General features: G+C 45.6%; 1 protein-coding gene across 1 annotated transcript in view; it reads left to right on the forward strand.

The window, feature by feature from the left end:
* Positions 1-17,187: 17,187 nt before the first annotated feature.
* Positions 17,188-18,602, forward strand: part of LOC119460683 (intersectin-1-like) — an 88,998-nt gene continuing 87,583 nt past the window's right edge. The window contains 1 exon segment of the mRNA XM_049672526.1: positions 17,188-17,419. The gene's annotated coding sequence lies outside the window, so the exon portion shown is untranslated.

The raw sequence follows: 18,602 nt of genomic DNA on the forward strand, positions 1-18,602 counted from the left end.
CGAGTTCCCTCATATAATATTCCTTAACACGCATACTTCAAGGCGCGCTCTGTTTCAAAAGCTGGGAACTCTAGCTATGAGAGAGGCAGAGACCGCTCACACAAAGCTGGATGAATTTATCCCCTGGTAAAATGCTTTGTGCAAGCTGCCTCGGAAGATCCTTGTCGTATCATGTCTCCCTTGTTGCGTGTCCTTGTCTTGAAGCGCAGTTATATTCATCATGTCGCGCCAACTATATATAGCCAAGCAACAACTTTCCGTTACTTTTAGCACTCCGAAAGCTTTACCTTGTAACCGATTAAAAGGCGTCGGGGTGCCGCTTGTATATATATAAGCAGGAACCACGCACCGGCGATCCCGATGCCCGTCAGCAGGCAGGTGCGTCCTCGTATTCGCGCGTGCAGAGCGAGCGATGCAGTCACGTGAGTGTTACCGTATACCGGCTGCCATGACTGCGCATGCGCGGAGTTTAGCGGGCTCCGGTATAAGTTTACCGGAACTAGAGTGTACTGGAAACTAGTACACTCTACCGGAACGCTCCGCCGTATGCCGTGTTTGTGCAACAACATGGCAGCCCAGCTAGGCTGCCCGCCTCGATCCTATACTTCGCCCGTGATACTTGTTCACCGTCGTAATAGCCAGAAATAAATGGTGAAATCGGCCATCGCTCAGTCTCAGCTCACGCTAAACACAAACAATAAGCGCTATTTTGTAGTTATCATAAAGATCGGTGCTGCCACGCATGTTGTTGCGCAAACACGGTATACGGCGGAGCGTTCCGGTAAACTTATACTTGAGCCCGCTAAACTCCGTGCATGCGCAGTCTTGGAAGCCGGTATACGGTAACGCTCGCGGTATATACAGTAACGCTCTGCTAAAATGACACCACGGGCTGCGGCGCGCAGCGACGCAAGCGGCCTTCTTACGGGATCACGTACTCGCCCCTTCGCCCTAATAAGCGGCGCCTTTGCGGGACGCGGAACGAGAGCCGGTGCGAGTTTGCCAAGTAGTACATGAACTTCCTGAACTTCCTGGTGGCATCATGTAGTATCACGGCGGGACGCCGTGTTTATACTCGTGTAAGGTACGCACGCTCCGTCGCCTCTCCACCTTTTCCCCTCTCGTTCTTCCCCATGACACACGCGCGCATCCTTTCTTTTCTTTCTTTTTTTATGTCACAGTTTTGAGCGGGCGCTATCGGGGCAGCCTGATAAAAGACCCGAAAGCGGTCTCGCAGTCTTACGCATATCAGTCGACTTCTTACGGCTGTTTTCACGCGACTATATATGAGCACCTCGCATTCGCAACCTGCAGCAATCAAGACGCTTGGGGCCCCACAATGAATCGGCGCGGCCGGCGCGCACTTCAAACACCTCTTGGTACATAGCGCTGAGCTCCTATATCCTTAGGGCTGCGATTACAGGCGTATATATACGACACATCCCTGCGGCACGGCGTCCCCCTCCAAAAATTAAAGACACGGTGAAAGGGAAAGCTCAGACGCGCGCTTCGACAACGACGGCGACAAAGGCCGGGCACGAGCGCACTTTTCGTTGTTCTACTTTCGAGTGAGCGCGCGTCTAACGAGCCTGATTAAACCCCCAGCGACTGTCGCGGGTCGCGCGAATAATTGCGCTTTTTGTTGCGGCCCGCCGACAACTGTGGCCTCCTCGCCGCTCGACCTTTTGTCACGGCGCTTGGCTGCCCGTGGCGCGAAGACGGGGGACAAAGGAACAGGAAGCACGAGGCACAGGCTGCACCGCCCCATCCCGCTTCGCCCGCGACACTTTGCGCCGCCGACATGCGCTCTGCACTAAACCTCGCCTCTCCCCCCACCATCAGCCTTGCCTCCTTTCCCAAACGACCTCTATGAAGGTATATAATGTGCATGCGACGCAGGTGGGAGAGCGGGACATTAATTACGTCGAGTTAGCGTGTGGCGCCGGCGCGTCGCCAAAGAAGGCAGTGCTATTCTTGAGACTCGATCGTCGCTGACAGCGCACTTAGGCTGTACGGAACTTTCAATCACGAAAAGGATGCCCGGAGTGCTGATGAATGAGCGGCTATTTTCCGCTGCGTCCAATCGGACCGGCACCAGAGCAAAGCTGCTTGCGCTTTGTCAGCCTCATGACCGTCCGCCGCGTCGTTAAGTCCAGGGCTCGACACTGGCTATCGCCGATCATCCAACGTCAAAGTAAAACGAAAGAGGAAGAGAGCACGGGACGCCGCCAGAAAAGGCCCAAGGCTCCTTTCGCGGGAGAAATACTCCGGTTTCAAACTCCCGTCGAACACTGTTAGTATAAAAGGAACATCGAAAAATGGCGATATATGCATGGAACTGAGTCCGTCCCCACATCTTAATACAGGTGAGTCTCCGTCAGGTTGGTCAGGTTCGGGCACACTTAAAAAAATAATAAAAAAAGAAAGCACCCTTTGAGGCTTTATATTTTCTCCAAACAATAATCGTCAGCTATAGTGCATGCCTTTCATTTTTGTAACGCTGTGTGCATATATAGTACTTACAGATCACGGACGGCCGGCGCGCATCGCGGTGACGTATAGCCTTATTGACAGAAAAGTAGCGAGTAGTGTTAAAGAAAGGAAATCATCGGACCCGAGACAGATGACGATTATTGTTTGGGGAAAAGATAAGCCTCGAAGGGTGTTAACATATTTGAGAGTATGTGCCCTGTCAGGTCAGGGGTGTATCCAGGAGAGGAGTCCCGAAACTCGAACACCTCCCGAAATGTACGATCTCCATGACGGCACCCTAAAACACCCTCTGAACCTCCAGGGGGCGGATATCCAGGGCGAAGATATAATATAACAGTTCTATTCCAGTTCACCTTTCTGGGTTTCGCCAGTGGTCCGAGCGGCGCTCCGTCTAGGGTATTGGTATTGTGACAGAAGGTAAAAGGTGACAAACTAGGTGGCATCCTCTGCCACGCTGTTTCAAAGGGTGCGCTCATAAGATCCATCCGTCATCGCCACGATGGGCCGGTGGTGACCGGTGGATGATAATAAATGGATAGAATCGAGCGAAAGGGATCCTTTCATTACACCATACCGACCCGAAATACGGATTACATAATGATTCTTTTCCACCACTTCTACTATTTTCTTATTGCCCATTGCAACAAACAGTCAATACCGGTGATAATGTAGGCGTGGCGTCCTGCCAGCCAATAACGGAGAGCAAAAATAATGGGAAATGAGAAATAATGATTAAACGATACGGCACCAGGGCCCGTATTCGCAGAACTTATCTTACACGAGTGCCGTTCGCGATTGGCCTATCATCACGGTGATCGTTTTGCTATCACGCCGATCGTTATCGTCAGTGGCAGGCGCCTGAAAACCAGCCATTGAGGAAACGCTGTTACGTAAGGAATAGGCGGAAAGACGGAGGTTAGCCAGTTCTCAGACCGGCTGGCTACCATGTGCTGGGGAAAGGGTGTAAGGGGAATAAAAGAGAATAGAAAAGGGGCTCCTGATGATGGCGGGCTTCCGGTTGAGGCACCGTAATGACCGGGAACCGGGCAATCACTTGCTAGTGCATGGATACCAGATATATGGCGGCTGTCTCCATGAAAATCTTTAACACAGACGCTTGGCAACAATGTCATTTGTGGTTGTACAAAAAGGAGAACACTGAGACCGCGTAAAATGATCTAAGAACCCTCTCGGGACATCCGATGACGGTGACATCACCCTGGTAAACTTCTAGCGGCGACAGAATTGGGGCCTAAAGACTCGAACCCGATACGACTCATGGGCCAGATTCACAAAGCTTTTCTTTCGTAAGTGCTCTTTGCCATTGGCCGGCCGCCTTATAGATAATAATGGCTTGCATCCGGATTGGCTGAAGTTATTTCTTACGAACAATTCTAGCGTAATAACTAATAAGCTTTTGTGAATTCGGGCCCAGATGTTCTGCCATATATACGGGTATCAGGCCATATATAACCGCATTGGCGCATCGCGGCACTCTTCGTCAGCTCCCCCATATATCATGAGGTAGCTCACTCTTTAGTCGTCCCTAATTTAATATAAAGCCGCGAACAATATATAGAAAGGAACACATATATGTTCAGATTCAGAAAGATCATACAGCGATTCAACACTACAGGACCCATAGTGAAGGGCTCTGGATAGCGTCACCAGGAATGCAGCTTCAGTGAATGAACGCACTGACCCCTGGCCGAAAAGAAGAACATTCAAGAGAAAGGCCCTCCCGCCCAAAGCTCAGGTCTTGTCGCCGACCGCCGACGTGTTCGATATGCAATACTGGCTGGCCCGCTCGATGATTCACCATCTACAGCGGGGGTGCGTTTATCTGCAGCAACTTCGATCCTAAATCGAATCACTAATATTTGGATCGCATACCTCCAAATGTCTCTCCCGCCACGTCACGCTGCTATCACTGTGGGCTTTCGTATGCACCACCGGAGTCGACCGCCCTAACGGGACTCTTTCTTCCTCACCTCCGCACCCAAGCCGTATTACTATAGTCGGCTTCTTGGAAACGCTTCCGATTGTTTCATATCCTATCTGTAACACGCGCATACTGTATGCTGCACGTATTCAGGAGTCGTTTCCGACGAACAAGCCAGCAAAATCGACGGTGCACCTCGTGCATGCTGTTATTCCACACTTAAGTTACACTCCAATCCCCTGCATGCCATGCACGTCTATAGTCAGTTCGCAAGTGGGCGTCGCTGCATCCGGCTTGAACTGCAAAAAGCTCTCTTGTATAGCTGCGCGGACGTATATCGACGGGGTAGAGCCAAGCTGTGAGCGCTGTGATGCGGAACAATGCGCTTCCGTAAGCGAGCAATGGATCGCGGTCGTACTTTCCACGGACACTCATCTGATGACCTATAGAGGTGGGCCGCGGCCGAAAATCGCCCAGTTCGCGCCCCACACACACGTTGATCCCGCGGCCTCTTTCCCACGACGGTACAGCCGCGAGTGCCGCAAACGGCATGACCTGCAGCGTGAAACACTTAACTCGAGCGAAATTTCACCGCCGGTACCACGCCGTCCATATACGTAACAATGAAGAAACACAGGCGAGCAAGCTATGGAGGTGAGCTATTATGGTTCGCCGCGGTGTTACGTGTATCGCGTCCTCGGCTTGGCAAGAAGGAGCGTCAGAGTTCCCTTTCCCTTCTGTACTACATAGTGTCGAGCTAAAACGGTGCAGCACTGCGGAGGCTACACAACTGGAAACAGCTCTTGCCAAAGGCCGGATTGGCGGACATGTTTGCACGTGAGAATCGTTCGAGAGTGGCGGATGACAGGCTTACCTACAAGACACCGACGTGCCTCGCAGAAGATTGGCGGGTGATTGGCGTGACTCGCTGGCGGTTTAAGGTTGATTTCCGTGCGATTTGTGTGACTTGCGAATGATTGGACTGGGGTTGGCATGAGAAATGGACGACTCTGAGATGGTTTTGGTGGGCGGATTACCGTATGATTGCTGTGACTGGCGGACGACGTCGGTCGTAGGAGTGGTGGATTAAATTCAATTAGATTCAGTTTATGTTTCCAGAAAACTTCTGATTGCGGGTAAAAATCGGAACCAACCGCTTGACGAGAATCATAATCCCCTTCTAAGTGGTGATTGATAACAGAGGAAACATTACAATTTGGGTCAATGACAATACGGAGACGTAAGCAGAAGAAAAAAAGAAATAAATAAAAAAGTAAACAAAGCAATGCAAAATCTAAGAGTTTTAAATGTTAGGAAGTGTATTTCATAAATTCATTCTATAGCACTAACGAAACTAAACTAGGCAATTACATTATGCTATGATGTACGCGCCATTGCAGAACAGAGCGAATATGGCTGAAATGAGGGCGAGAGACGCTTGCGCAGGCCGAATGGCTGGCGTGACTGGCGGCTGATTGGTGCATGCTTCTAGATTATCGACGCTATACAGACGCAGGGTTACTGTCGGCTTCCTTCAGCCTCTTAGTGGGCAAACGCCAGCGTTATAATGCTGCACCGTATTAGTGGCACGGACTGTACAAACCGCACCTATATCGCATGCAGCAACACCAAGTCTGGACACAGCTCTATAAGGTCACTCCGCGCGCACGTGCTTGCGCGGGAGACCTAAGCGAAAATGTTGAAATATAAGCGAATTGCGTAAGTCTGCGCGACAGCGAAGCGTTGAGTCTCGGCGCGGTTGCGACGTCGCTGCTGTAGCTATCGAGGTTAGGCATGTGTATAGTTATGCAACTGCTTACCAGACGAAGGGCCGAATTCACAAAGCGTTTCGTTCGTAACTGCTATGCCGGGATAATCTAACGATTCTATTCCCATGTTCACACCTTTTCGCGCTTTGTCAGTATATATACCGAATGACGTTGCTTTCGCGCTCGTTATCGCCGGCATCGGCCGCTCGTGAACAGTGGATGAGAAGAAATGGAATCGAGCGGAAGGAATCACTACAGTAGGCTCGGCGTACACCGAATCGCTACGATCGAGTCACAATAGTATACCGGCCCTGTATGCCATTCAACGGTCGCCTTCGCTAACAATGCGGCGGACATTACGACAAGCTATATATATATATATATATATATATATATATATATATATATATATATATATATATATATATATATATATATATATATATATATATATTCGCACAAGGCTCTCACCCCTGTTCGAATCCCACAATAGCATCCCCCGCAGTTGATCCGGACAGCGAACACAGACCCCGAAGAAGCCAAACCTTTGGCCAAAGCGCTCTGGAAAGCGTCCCTGCATACGAGCCCTCCTCCCGGAGGACAATGACCCTATCCCGCGTGGTTATACGAACGTTTGGCAAATATACATAAAATCGCTCAATCCGCACGGCGTTCCGGATGCACAAGGTGCCACAAAACGTCGCCGGCTGACATTGAACGTCTATAGTGTGGCTCTGTCCGGACCTCGCAGCAGCGTGGTCCACGCTGATACGAAATCTGCCGCCCCGCTCCAAACCATCCCCGTTCCAAGAATGCATGCGACTCGTTGGCGACCACCATCATAGATACACGTACTCCGTGCTTACCTTGGTTTGACGGAGCTCGTTGGCCCAACTCTAAAAGGTGTCCGGACTACTCTAGCCTCGTTAACTCCTGGTGGCAATAATAGTCAAGAGGGGAAGAGAACTTGCTACAATAAATACGTTTGAACAACACTATGAGCTAGCTCATCTGCTCTCGCGAACAGTTACAGCGTACGAACTTGTTTGTGAACGTGCATGCGCCGGGCCGCCTTGTCGTTCAGACGACAATTGAGCGGTTTCGCTACACAAAACAGAGAAAATACGCATATGTTATGCGTACACGCACCAGAGGTAATTGACAGTCTACGTTTTTCGCAAGACACTAGACAAAAACAACGTGGAAAAGATGGCCGGTGGACCACGGCAGGTATCTATCATTGGCCTACTGCCTTCACCTGGTTATCGGTATACGCAGAGCAAGAACGAATTTCTCACTGCAATGTGTATTCTGCTACTTCTATGCATGCTATCTAAAAAGTTGTAGACGAATAGCGATTGGCCGCAGAGGAGGGCTCAACTGTGACGTTAGCTATAGTTTTCACATGTGGGGCGACGCCTGCGCGTGTAACAGTAACAGTTGTAACAGTAACAGTTGTATTCAGTATAAAATACCTGAAACGCAGAGTTCTCTGGGACATTGGAAAACCTAGCTAATAACAGCAGCGCGATACTTTCGAATACTTGCTTAGTTTTTTTTTTTTAAGCTGTATTTGATCAACACGCATTTACATCGCACATAAACTTGGCGTATTGTTCCTCCATGTGTTCGCAAAGTTTGACTTCAGTTGCAGTTGTAAATATATGACAGCGCAGACGTATATCTTACTGGAAAAGGCGAATTTAAAGCCCTCATTTGGAACATTGCCTACATATTGCCCATATACCAACCCCCTAATTTTCCCCAGATATAAACAAGATGCCTTGTTTAGCTCACCGAGGACACCGTAGAAACAAACCACGCATTTCTTATGGTGCACGAAAACACATGGAAGAACGAGGGTTTATTAATATTCTGCAACACTTGCATTTAAGCAGGAAAGTGAAAGTTCCGCAACGCATTTCACTTAAAATTCTCCCTATATTTCACCTAATTTCAAGTCCGTATCTCGTGCAGTTGTTTGAGGAGTCTGGGAAACATTTCGACTAGCGGCAGTATGACACTGGAACACTTCAATGAGTAGCTTTCTAAGAAGGCTGTAGTGAATCTACACATAATAAACATATATCGCTCAGCACTCGGAACATTGCTTCGTACTTCGAATAAATATAAACACTGTGCAACGCATAGTTTACCGAGGATACCGGGGGGAAACAACTAAATGCCGTGTATAACACATAAAAATTAGGAGAAAGCGAGTATTCAGTAACTGTTTTTTGAGCACATCTGCAACCTACAAAAATCCAATTTTCGGTACACGTCACCAAAAAGTGGCCTTCATTTCTTTAAAATATGAAATGTCTGCTGTTCTTGCTCCTGTCGGGTAACGAGTAATATAGTGTAACTCTTATTAGAAACGGCCATAAAAAAAAAAAAAAAAAAAAAAAATCAGAAGTGACACATCCCTTTAGAAAAGCTTCAGTTCAGTGTTCTATTGGTATTGATAAATGACTCTCCACGTTCAACCAAGATCATTTTCACGAAAATATCTACGATAAGTCGTGATTACACAATGAAATTCAACAGTTGGACCTGTAAGTGGTTTGATTAGATTTCTGGTGGTGATAAGATACGGAGACTGCAACGCTATGTAAACTATCTCCTGGACGGGAATTCAATAGTTCCAGCATTTGATAATCCAACGATTTGTTGCCGTAAAAGGCACACCAATCGTTGTGCACGGCTGGTTATAATACTTTATCCGGACCCCTCCATCAATTCGCCCGCAGGTTAAATATAGCAAGCCGAGTGTGTTTTCAAATATGGTTAAGCGGGTTAAATATAGCAAGCCGAGTGTGTTTTCAGATATGGTTAAGCGGGTTAAATATAGCAATTGAGCCGAGTGTGTTTTCAGATATGGTTAAGCGGGTTAAATATAGCAAGCCGAGTGTGTTTTCAAATATGGTTAAGCGGGTTAAATATAGCAGGCCGAGTGTGTTTTCAGATATGGTTAAGCGGGTTAAATATAGCAAGCCGAGTGTGTTTTCAGATATGGTTAAGCGGGTTAAATATAGCAAGCCGAGTGTGTTTTCAAATATGGTTAAGCGGGTTAAATATAGCAAGCCGAGTGTGTTTTCAAATATGGTTAAGCGGTCCCAAAAAACGTGACATGATGCAAGTAGCGCAAGGGGAAATTTGTTAGAGCGGGAACTGTGCAGTGCCCAGTGTCGAGCCTTCTCCGCAATGCGAGCGTGTATGGCGAATCCCGCGCGCGGGATTCGCCATACTAACGCTCTCGCATTTATCGATGTGTCTGTACATGCAAAGAGACTCTAAATACACAAATTGTTTCAGCTGTGTTGGTATAACTTACCTTTCTGCAATGCCAAAAAAGCCACTCTTAACCGCGTGAGCTGGAAGGGCGCGCGGGGGGGGGGGGGGGGGGGGGGGGAGTATTTAGGTGTCCACCTAGTGGACATGCCCATTTCGTCTTCCACTGCAGTTCTGATTGGCTGGGCTGGGGCACCCTAGCGAGGCCCGTCTCGCCCAAATGCGTGGTTCGTATCGTGCCCGCCAGGAGCCGCAGTATAGAGTTACTGTATGTGCAGCATATAAAGTAACTCTAGTTGCCTGTAGGCTCCCTACCGCAGGACGTCGAGCAGCGTTTGGGTGCCCTAGCGGAAGACAGTCCATCACAGATGCGTGGGTGCCATGACTTCTGAAGGATACAACGAGCGTCTCCTACGTTGCAGGGCGGCCAAGGAGACCTGGTGGACATCACCGTAATTGCGCGGGAAATACGATACGATTAAGATACGAATTAAGCGAATAATAAACATGAAAAAGAAACCATATGATTAGCACTTCATTATCTGTTCATTTTAACAACCATGTACGTCGACCTTGTGTTCTTTAGCGTCGACACTTTATCGACGCTGCCCATTATATATATATATATATATATATATATATATATATATATATATATATATATATATAGGATGCGGAAAGAACTACAGTAAAAACATAATCAGCACTAAACACTGAATGAAAAAGAAAAAAGAAACTATAGTGCTCAATTTAGCATGATAATCGATTAAATTCAACGAAGTAATTTCGGAATGTCAAGCAAACATTGTTGTGGTTGAACATAATAATAGAGGCTCCGAAAGACAGGATTACAGGCACAGATAAAACTAGTACTGAAAGTTGGGCGAGTTGGTCTACCTAATCAACTTGAAACTGCAGCGCGCACACAAGAAACAGCGCCTCGTTTATTGTATGCGCGCTGCAGTTTCAAGATGAATAGATAAATCTAGGCAAGGTAGCGGAGCGGAGTTTGCAATAATGTTTTTCTCATTGCAGTAAAACGCCTACAGGACTAAAAATAAATTATCTATTGTTTGCACTTCACCACACAGTGAGCCTAATGGTGAGGGAACCAGTACATAAATGAATGATACGTCCTCATAGTAAGACATTCACCAGAAGCATGAGCTCAAATATAAATAATCAGTGGCTCTCATGGCTGATGTAATTGATGAACTTTATTTGCGTAGAGCCAGCACCACTGCCACGAATTTAGCCAGAAAGATGGGTATGAAATCCGGCAGCAGAAGAGAAAGCTTCCAGTCAAGAATAGGCCAAAATATGCGTGATCGCCTTTTCTCTGGTTCCTGGATCAGTGAACGTGACCATGTTCTAAGTCGGTGTGGTCAAGTATCGGGCGGCGGTATTATACTGTTCGTTTGGAGTTTTCGTTTTTATTTTGAGTTGTATATCGTTTCTTTTTTCACCTTCTCGTTTAGTGTGTTGCGAGCCAGTCAGACTAACCTGATGTCTCTCTCTTCTCCCGGTCAAGGGCATTCCCCTTGGCTAGCTTCTCTCCCGGCTCGAGAGTGGCCGATAGACAAATTTTTAAGCAGTGGCAACAGGATTGTCCCTGTGGCTCTAGTACCTACCAATGGGGGATCAATTCAAATGAAAAACCCGAAAGCCATTCAAGTGGAGCTTCGAAAGGCCACCACCCACTTCCAGAAGATCACCGAGGTCCGTCAATTTGGTCGCGGTGGTATTCTGTGCTGCTCATCAGACCAGGAATGTGCTCAAGAACTTCTCAACAGTTCCGAATTTTCATCAAATCCGGTGAGCCCGCTTATTCCAGCACACCTTGCTTGCTCGAAAGGCTTAGTTCGCGGTGTCGACGCGAGCCTGGACCCATCAGAGGTATTAGACTTATTTTCAGTTGCTGGTGCTGTTTCTGTATACCAATGCAGCCGAATTATCGAGAACAAGAAGTCGCCTACGGAATCGGTCATTGTTACGTTCGCGGGAACAGCCCGTCCATCTGAAATTAAGGCATGGCCCCTAATATACAAAGTAGAGCCACTAACTCCACGACCACTACAGTGCTCGAAATGTTGGCGTTACGGGCACAGCATAAAAGGCTGCAGGTCTGTCACTCGATGCCGACTATGTGGAGAAAATCACGACAACACAGACTGTAAATCTCAGGAGGAAAAATGTTGTCTGTGTCACGAAGCTCACGCGGCAGACTATTCGAACTGCACGGCGAAGGAGCAAGAATTAAGAATTCTTGAAGTGGTGGAACGCAGGCGATGCTCACGTAGAGAAGCGTTTATTGAGGTTCAAGGAAGAACCCAGGGCTATGCAGGTGTAACAGCTCGTCAACCCGCTGGCTTAGATATTTCTGTATCCAAGGCCATAGCAGAGGCAGTAGAGAAGGCTACAGAAAAGGCCATGGAACGTCTTGCGACAACTATTTTTGAGTCCTTGGCACAAATGCTGTCTAGTCAGCTGGCGCAGCTCATTAACACAACCTCTACCCAGGTTCAAGCATGCCAAGTTTCAAATATTCTAAATCTATGTCCAAACCAAACATCGTCACCCAACCCAGTAACTAACTCTCCTTGCGCAGGACCTTCTACTCGTGTAGAGACGGAAACAGCACCCCTAACAGATGATTATGAAGAATTTCAGGATGTAGACATGGAACTTAAGAGTATGAAACGCACCAGATCTCCTCCCCCCAAAATTTCCCCTAAGTCAAAACCTAAAAAATTTGTAAAAGAGAATCTTTCCAAGAAAGACTTCTTGAAAGAGAGCATTTTAGAGCAGGCGGTCTCCGCCACCGTTCTATCTTCACCATAGGCTCTCTAAAAATCTTACAGTGGAATTGCCGTTCGATTGCTTCTGCTGCTACAGATTTATCATGTATTTCTTCTGAATTTTCCCCAGACATAATTGTATTACAAGAAACCTGGCTCTCAAATGATCAAAAGTTTTTCCTAAAAAATTATCGATTATTTCGTTTGGATCGCCCTTCTAGAGGTGGTGGCATTTCTTTCTTGATTTCAACAACATTTAGTCACAAGGCCACGATATCGTATCAATGTATGTCTGCTGAATGTGAAATTTTAGCATTAGACATAACACTTCCAGACTGCTCCCCTTTTCCCCTAGTTAATTTATATTTCCCGGCAGGAGTGCAGGATACCCGATGCCTAGACATCGCATTAGCTTCGTGCAAAAAAGACATAATACTCGCTGGTGACTTCAATTCTCATCACGTGTCTTGGGGGTTTAAAACTGACTTGGGTGGAAAACGCCTGTGGGAATGGACTCTTGATAATAACCTTTCTTGTCTAAATTCAAAAGTTGTTACGTTTGTTCGCGGCCATTCTCAATCAGCTCTAGATCTCACTTTTTCCAGCTCATCTTTAACTATATCCTCGTGGAAAACTATAGACTGTGCAACCAACAGCGACCACCTTCCTATTATATTTGAGATTGATTTCCCTGTGATTCCCCTCAGCAGAAAACATATCACATTTGTAAATTATGACAAACTTCAAAAGGAGTTGAAGTCTACGATGCTCTCCCGTATGAATATGCAAAAAGATATTAGGGCTATGAGTCTCTGTGCAGTTTTAAAACGTTCCTTAAAGAGTTCAGCTTTTAATTTAAACTCCGCCACAGGTAAATCTTTTAGCCCTTGGTGGAATTCAGAATGCACGCGGGCTCACCGAAAACGGAAAGCTGCTTGGAAGAAACTTCTCTGTAATCAATGTGCGAAAAATTGGAGTGATTACCAATTCGTTGCTTCATCTTTCAAGCGTACGATAGCTAAAGCCAAACATGAGTATGACGAGAATAAATCAACTTATCTCTCTAATTCTAAAAAACAAGAAAGCCCTTTTTAGATTTTTACGCTCACGAAAGATGATTCCGGTTCCAGCAAATATTGACTCTTTCGTCCTCTCGCCACGCGAATTGTCCGAATTATTGGAAAATATTGGAAAGGGCCTAGAAGATAGGTTTTCTTCAATAGTTCCGCCATACCAATTGAAATCACTACCGCTAGAAGAATTTAAGGAAGTTACGTTTCAAGAATTGGCGGCTGTTGTTCGCTCTCTGCCTTCTTCAGCACCAGGACCAGATGGAGTTACCGCAGCTGTGATAAAAATTCTGTATGAATTGTCTCCGCACGAAATTTTGAATATGGTAAATTATTCTTTAAAAAATGCCTGGATACCCTCAGAATGGAAAATTGCTAAGGTAATTCCGATACTCAAAAAAACATGGAGGTGGATATTATTTAGATAATATTAGACCAATTTCTCTCACATACAACTTGGTTAAACTAATAGAAAGAATTTTGAATAGCCGAATGACGACATACATAGCTGAAAACTCAATACTTAGCCCCAGTCAAATTGGCTTTATATCAGGGTGCTCGATATGGTGTGCGCACATAGATCTAGAGAGTCGAGTACTCCTTGCACGTCGTAGGCGAGAATATTCAGCATTGGTGACTTTAGATCTAGCTAAAGCTTATGATTCAGTGGAGCATGGACTTCTGATAAAGCAGCTAGAGATGTACAGGTTTCCGAAATACATCACGGCGTGGATTGCAGAATTTTTAAGGGAAAGAGAATTTTATTGTTTTCAAAGCGGATGTTCATCGTCAAGGTATAGACAGAAACGCGGAGTACCACAAGGATCAGTGTTATCTCCTGTTTTATTTAATATATTTTTAAGCTCCATCCCTTCGCTCCAGGACATTCATGTATACGTTTATGCCGATGACATTGCTTTTTTCGCGTCCAATGATGATCTAAATGCACTGTATCAATCGTTACAAAATTACTTATGCATGCTTGAAACCTGGATTGCTAATATACATATGTCTCTGAACGTTAGAAAAAGTGCACTTCTTGTCTTTCCTTTAGATGTTCCCATTAATATTTCATTGGTGTATAGTCAAGAGTTCATTCCCCAAGTGAATTGCCTTAAATACCTGGGAATCACGTATGATGGGTCACTAAACTGGAGAAGCCACATTGAAAGAGTTGCGTCTAAGGCAACTCGTGCCGTGGGATGGCTACGTAAGATCAGTCATCAACGATATGGGCTGAGAAGGCATACATTAATTATGATATATAAAATGTATGTCCGACCGATCATGGAATTTGGAAGTGTCTTGTTTTCTGGTAGCCCAGCTTATAAAATTCAACCTCTGATAATATTAGAAAGGGAAGTGCCTTGGACTCCCTAAGTTTGTTGCCAACACCGTGCTGTATATGGAAGCACGAATGCCAAGCTTAAAAAGCAGATTGAGGATTCTTACAGTCCAAACGTATTTAAGAATTTACGAATCTCCTCAAAGAAGACCAATGTATATTTTTATTAACGAACCAAGTTTATTCTTTAATAGTCATTGGTCGCGATTACACACCCCTCAGATCGTATTCGGCACTGCTATCACCATTGAATGTACAAAATGCCGGCCATGTACAAATTCAACGCATTCAACCAACAAGTCAATCAAAAATAAGCCTCCAGATAGAATTTGACGATATTTTCCGCTCAAATGCTAAACTAATGCCATACCAATATTTAAATGATCAGTTACAAGAGTACCTCTCTCACCTGGAAACAAACAATATCATAGCCACTGATGCTTCACAGTCCGAAGAGAAGGCTGGCGTAGGCATTTTCTCTCCTTCTCTTAATTGGTCCTTCTCTATTCGCCTTCCAGATTACACACCTATTTTCATAGCAGAATTATTGACCATTGTCCTAGCGCTACGTAAACTTCCTGCAAATCAATCAACAGCTGTCGTAGTTACAGATTCTCTATCGGTATGTGTGTCGCTTTCCACGGAAACGAATGCAGCTCTCCTTAGCTTGTTTCACAATTTAGTCCCTAAAAGTTTACAAAAAATTAACTTGCTGTGGGTTCCTGGACACCGCGGTTTATATCTAAACGAAATGGCAGATTTATTAGCAAGAACGTCTCTAAGTGGGCCTTTGATCCCTGTTTTACCGGACACTTCTTACGTCACTGCATCGAGATACAGAAAATTTTGTTTGCAAAATGATTTAAGCAACTTACCGCTGAAACCATCTACAGACTTTCAGCATCTCGGTTTTTGCTGGAATAAACAGTGGTGCTCTTCTCGGCAGTTGGAAGTTACTTACACCAGACTACGCTGTCGCATCCCGCAATTAAATTTTTATTTACATAGAGCTGGTCTCACGATGTCCCCTCTATGTCACAACTGTAAGGAAATTGAATCAATAGAACATTACTTTTTATCATGCAGACGATATTCACACCACAGAAAGTTATTACTGGAAGCTCCACTTTACAAAATTGGATTAGGTTTAAACATAGCAGTATTGTTATCATTGGGGGCTTCAGCACTAGGCTATAGTCACAGAGACGTGTGTTGCGCAGTATTTAATTTTTTAACTGAAACAAAACGATTACCCTGCTAATTATTGTATTTGTATTCTACACATCAGATGCATTCATATCACCTAAATTGATTTCTCCAAATTGTTTTGTTAATATTACCTCCCCCTGATTGTAACAACTCTTCACTTTCACCTTTTTCAGTCAGTCTGACTGCTCGCTCGCGTGCTAATCTGGTTAGTGCGACATCTGTCTTTTTTGTCTTTTACTTGGCATTTCTTGTTTTCTTGTTTTAAAATATGAATTTTCTTTAGCATTCCCACTTCCGCCCGATTCTTGGCCTATCCCCCTTAGTGGGTGCGAGCCATAGCTACAGTGTATGTATCCACCTATGTATTCTTGTATCCACCTCTGCTATGGTACAGTGCTGTACCATAGCAGAGGTGCATCATCATTATCATTATACGTATACACCCACCGTGCCTACACCTGACTTTTCCCACTGCGAAGCACCTGTCGCTATTACAATATTTGTCGGAAGACTCTGCAGATGATCTTGTGATGCAGGGCCATACCCAGAAATTATTGGGGATTGCGGCGGTCATATTGAAATGCACTCACTTACTTTCGCGCGTGAATTAAATTAGATTATGAGGTCATAGCTTGCGGAGTATGTAAAAAATAAAAATAAAACGCATGACTAGGCAATAAAAACCGTTTGAGAACGTCGTAGCGGTGACGCAAGCTCTCAAGAACGTATGCACTGTCAAAAAACGGAACCTTGGTCTTGTTCTTGTATCCAACGCACTGGCCCATACCCACTACGGGGATTAGCCAAGAAGCAGGCGAGCCTTGTCTTGTCTTGTTTCTGCACGAAAGAGGTGCTAATTCCCTTTTTCATCATCCGTTTTATTTACAGTGTACTAAAATTCTAGTACACTGTAGTTTTATTTAACCACCCAATTAATTCACGGCCAATGAGTGTTCGTGGCGCATACCCACTATGTGTATGCACCACGAGCACTCAGGACAACAATAACAACCACCACCACCACCACCCTTTGCTTTTATTTTGCACCCCATGTCCTCTCGGAAATTATCCTCGTAACTTAAACCTTCGCTGTTTCTTTTCTTTTTTTTTCCCTCGTGTATTTCCCGCCGCCCCATTCCCGCTGCTGCAACGGGCGCGGTAAAATAAAAACCGAAAGCGAATACTCGACGAAATAGCCGCAGGCGGCCAAAGCCGCAGTGGTTTCGTATCGTCCGGGACATTAGATCATCTTAACCTCATTTGTGCGTAACAAAAATTTTCTATGTGGTTTTTAAGTGAGAAAACAGTGGAAATGAGGACATTGATTGTGTTTGCGAAACCCATTTGTAGAGGCGCCGGCTGGATCAGTTGATGGGCGGTGTTTTTGACGGCGTTACATGAGATTTATTCATTCATAACAGCACAGATAAATGTGTCTACGGCGAGGACGTTTACCTGGCCCTTGGGCGATGTGGCTTTGACGGAGGGCGCCGCTCGGCCCGGTAAGCAGAGCCTTTGCGCTGTAAAGCGATCCTCAAAACCTGCAAACATCGTTTGCATCAAAACAGCTTAAGCCTAGTTTTGACTGATCGGCAAATCGTACGCGAAATATGGGCGTTTCACGCAGGTTTCGAGGAATGTATGACTGCCGTAATGTCCGCGTACTTAACAGCTATCGGGCGTAAGGTCATCGCAGGCGTCAGTTGCCATGCACCTCTGGAACTAGCGTCTCTAGTACGATCGATTTTGCCGGCTTCGCTGATGCATCCGTGCTCACGCGTAGTCGTCACCATTTGTGTCAGTTTCTCCCGCAGATTTAGCGGTGATGGTTTGGGAGTCAGCAGCTGTTCTCATCCTGTAGTTTAGCTGCTATGTAAACATATGTGGCGCAAGTTCTGGTTATAACAACGCGGTCATCTACTGTGTTGTTCGCGAAAGGTGCGACCAGACGACGCAAACTTCAATCAATTTCGCTCAGCTCATAGCTGTCGTTCGCGCTGTGCGCCGACGTCGCTTGATTGCATCGATGTGACCCGTTTTCCTGTTTGCTTATCCTAGTGGTAAATTGCTGTGGCGTAGGAAAGAGACGGGCGCTGTACTTAGGCAACGAAACGGACTCGTGTGGTAGTGTTTATTAGCGAAACCTGAAATTACGCTGCGGTTGGAAACGTCGTCACCCTAAATATAGATATGATCCTTGTGAGCAACGTTCGAACAGAATATTTTTAAAAACGAAGTGCTTCAACGTTCCGCATCTAAGTGTGGCGAAAAAAAATAATAATAAAGAAAAGTAGGAAGCATTGAGAGGGAGAGAAGAGCGACTGCAGTGACCTTGAAGAAAACTAGTGCGTGAAACCAAAAACCTTTAGGTGTGAGACACATCAGCGTTGCCACTACTTTTTTCTTCTCTCTCGTTATGAAAATAAGCTCATGTATTTTGCGAAACATTTGGTGCGGCATGGTAGAAGCACTGTTTGTTTTTGCCGAATGTTTCAGTATTTTTTATTTCAATACAGCAACATTGTTTCAAAGTGCTGCTTTTTCACTGGTTGATCAACAGTGGTAGAACAAGGGATGTCGCTGGACAGCTTCTCGAAAAGTGGGCTTGTCTTTGTAAGGATCGAAACGTTAGCTCTGCTACCTCTCATCTTTAACCACTGTTCATCACTTCAAGGCTATAACCTT

Source organism: Dermacentor silvarum, chromosome 8, assembly GCF_013339745.2.
Source record: "Dermacentor silvarum isolate Dsil-2018 chromosome 8, BIME_Dsil_1.4, whole genome shotgun sequence".
Classification (NCBI taxonomy): domain Eukaryota; kingdom Metazoa; phylum Arthropoda; class Arachnida; order Ixodida; family Ixodidae; genus Dermacentor; species Dermacentor silvarum.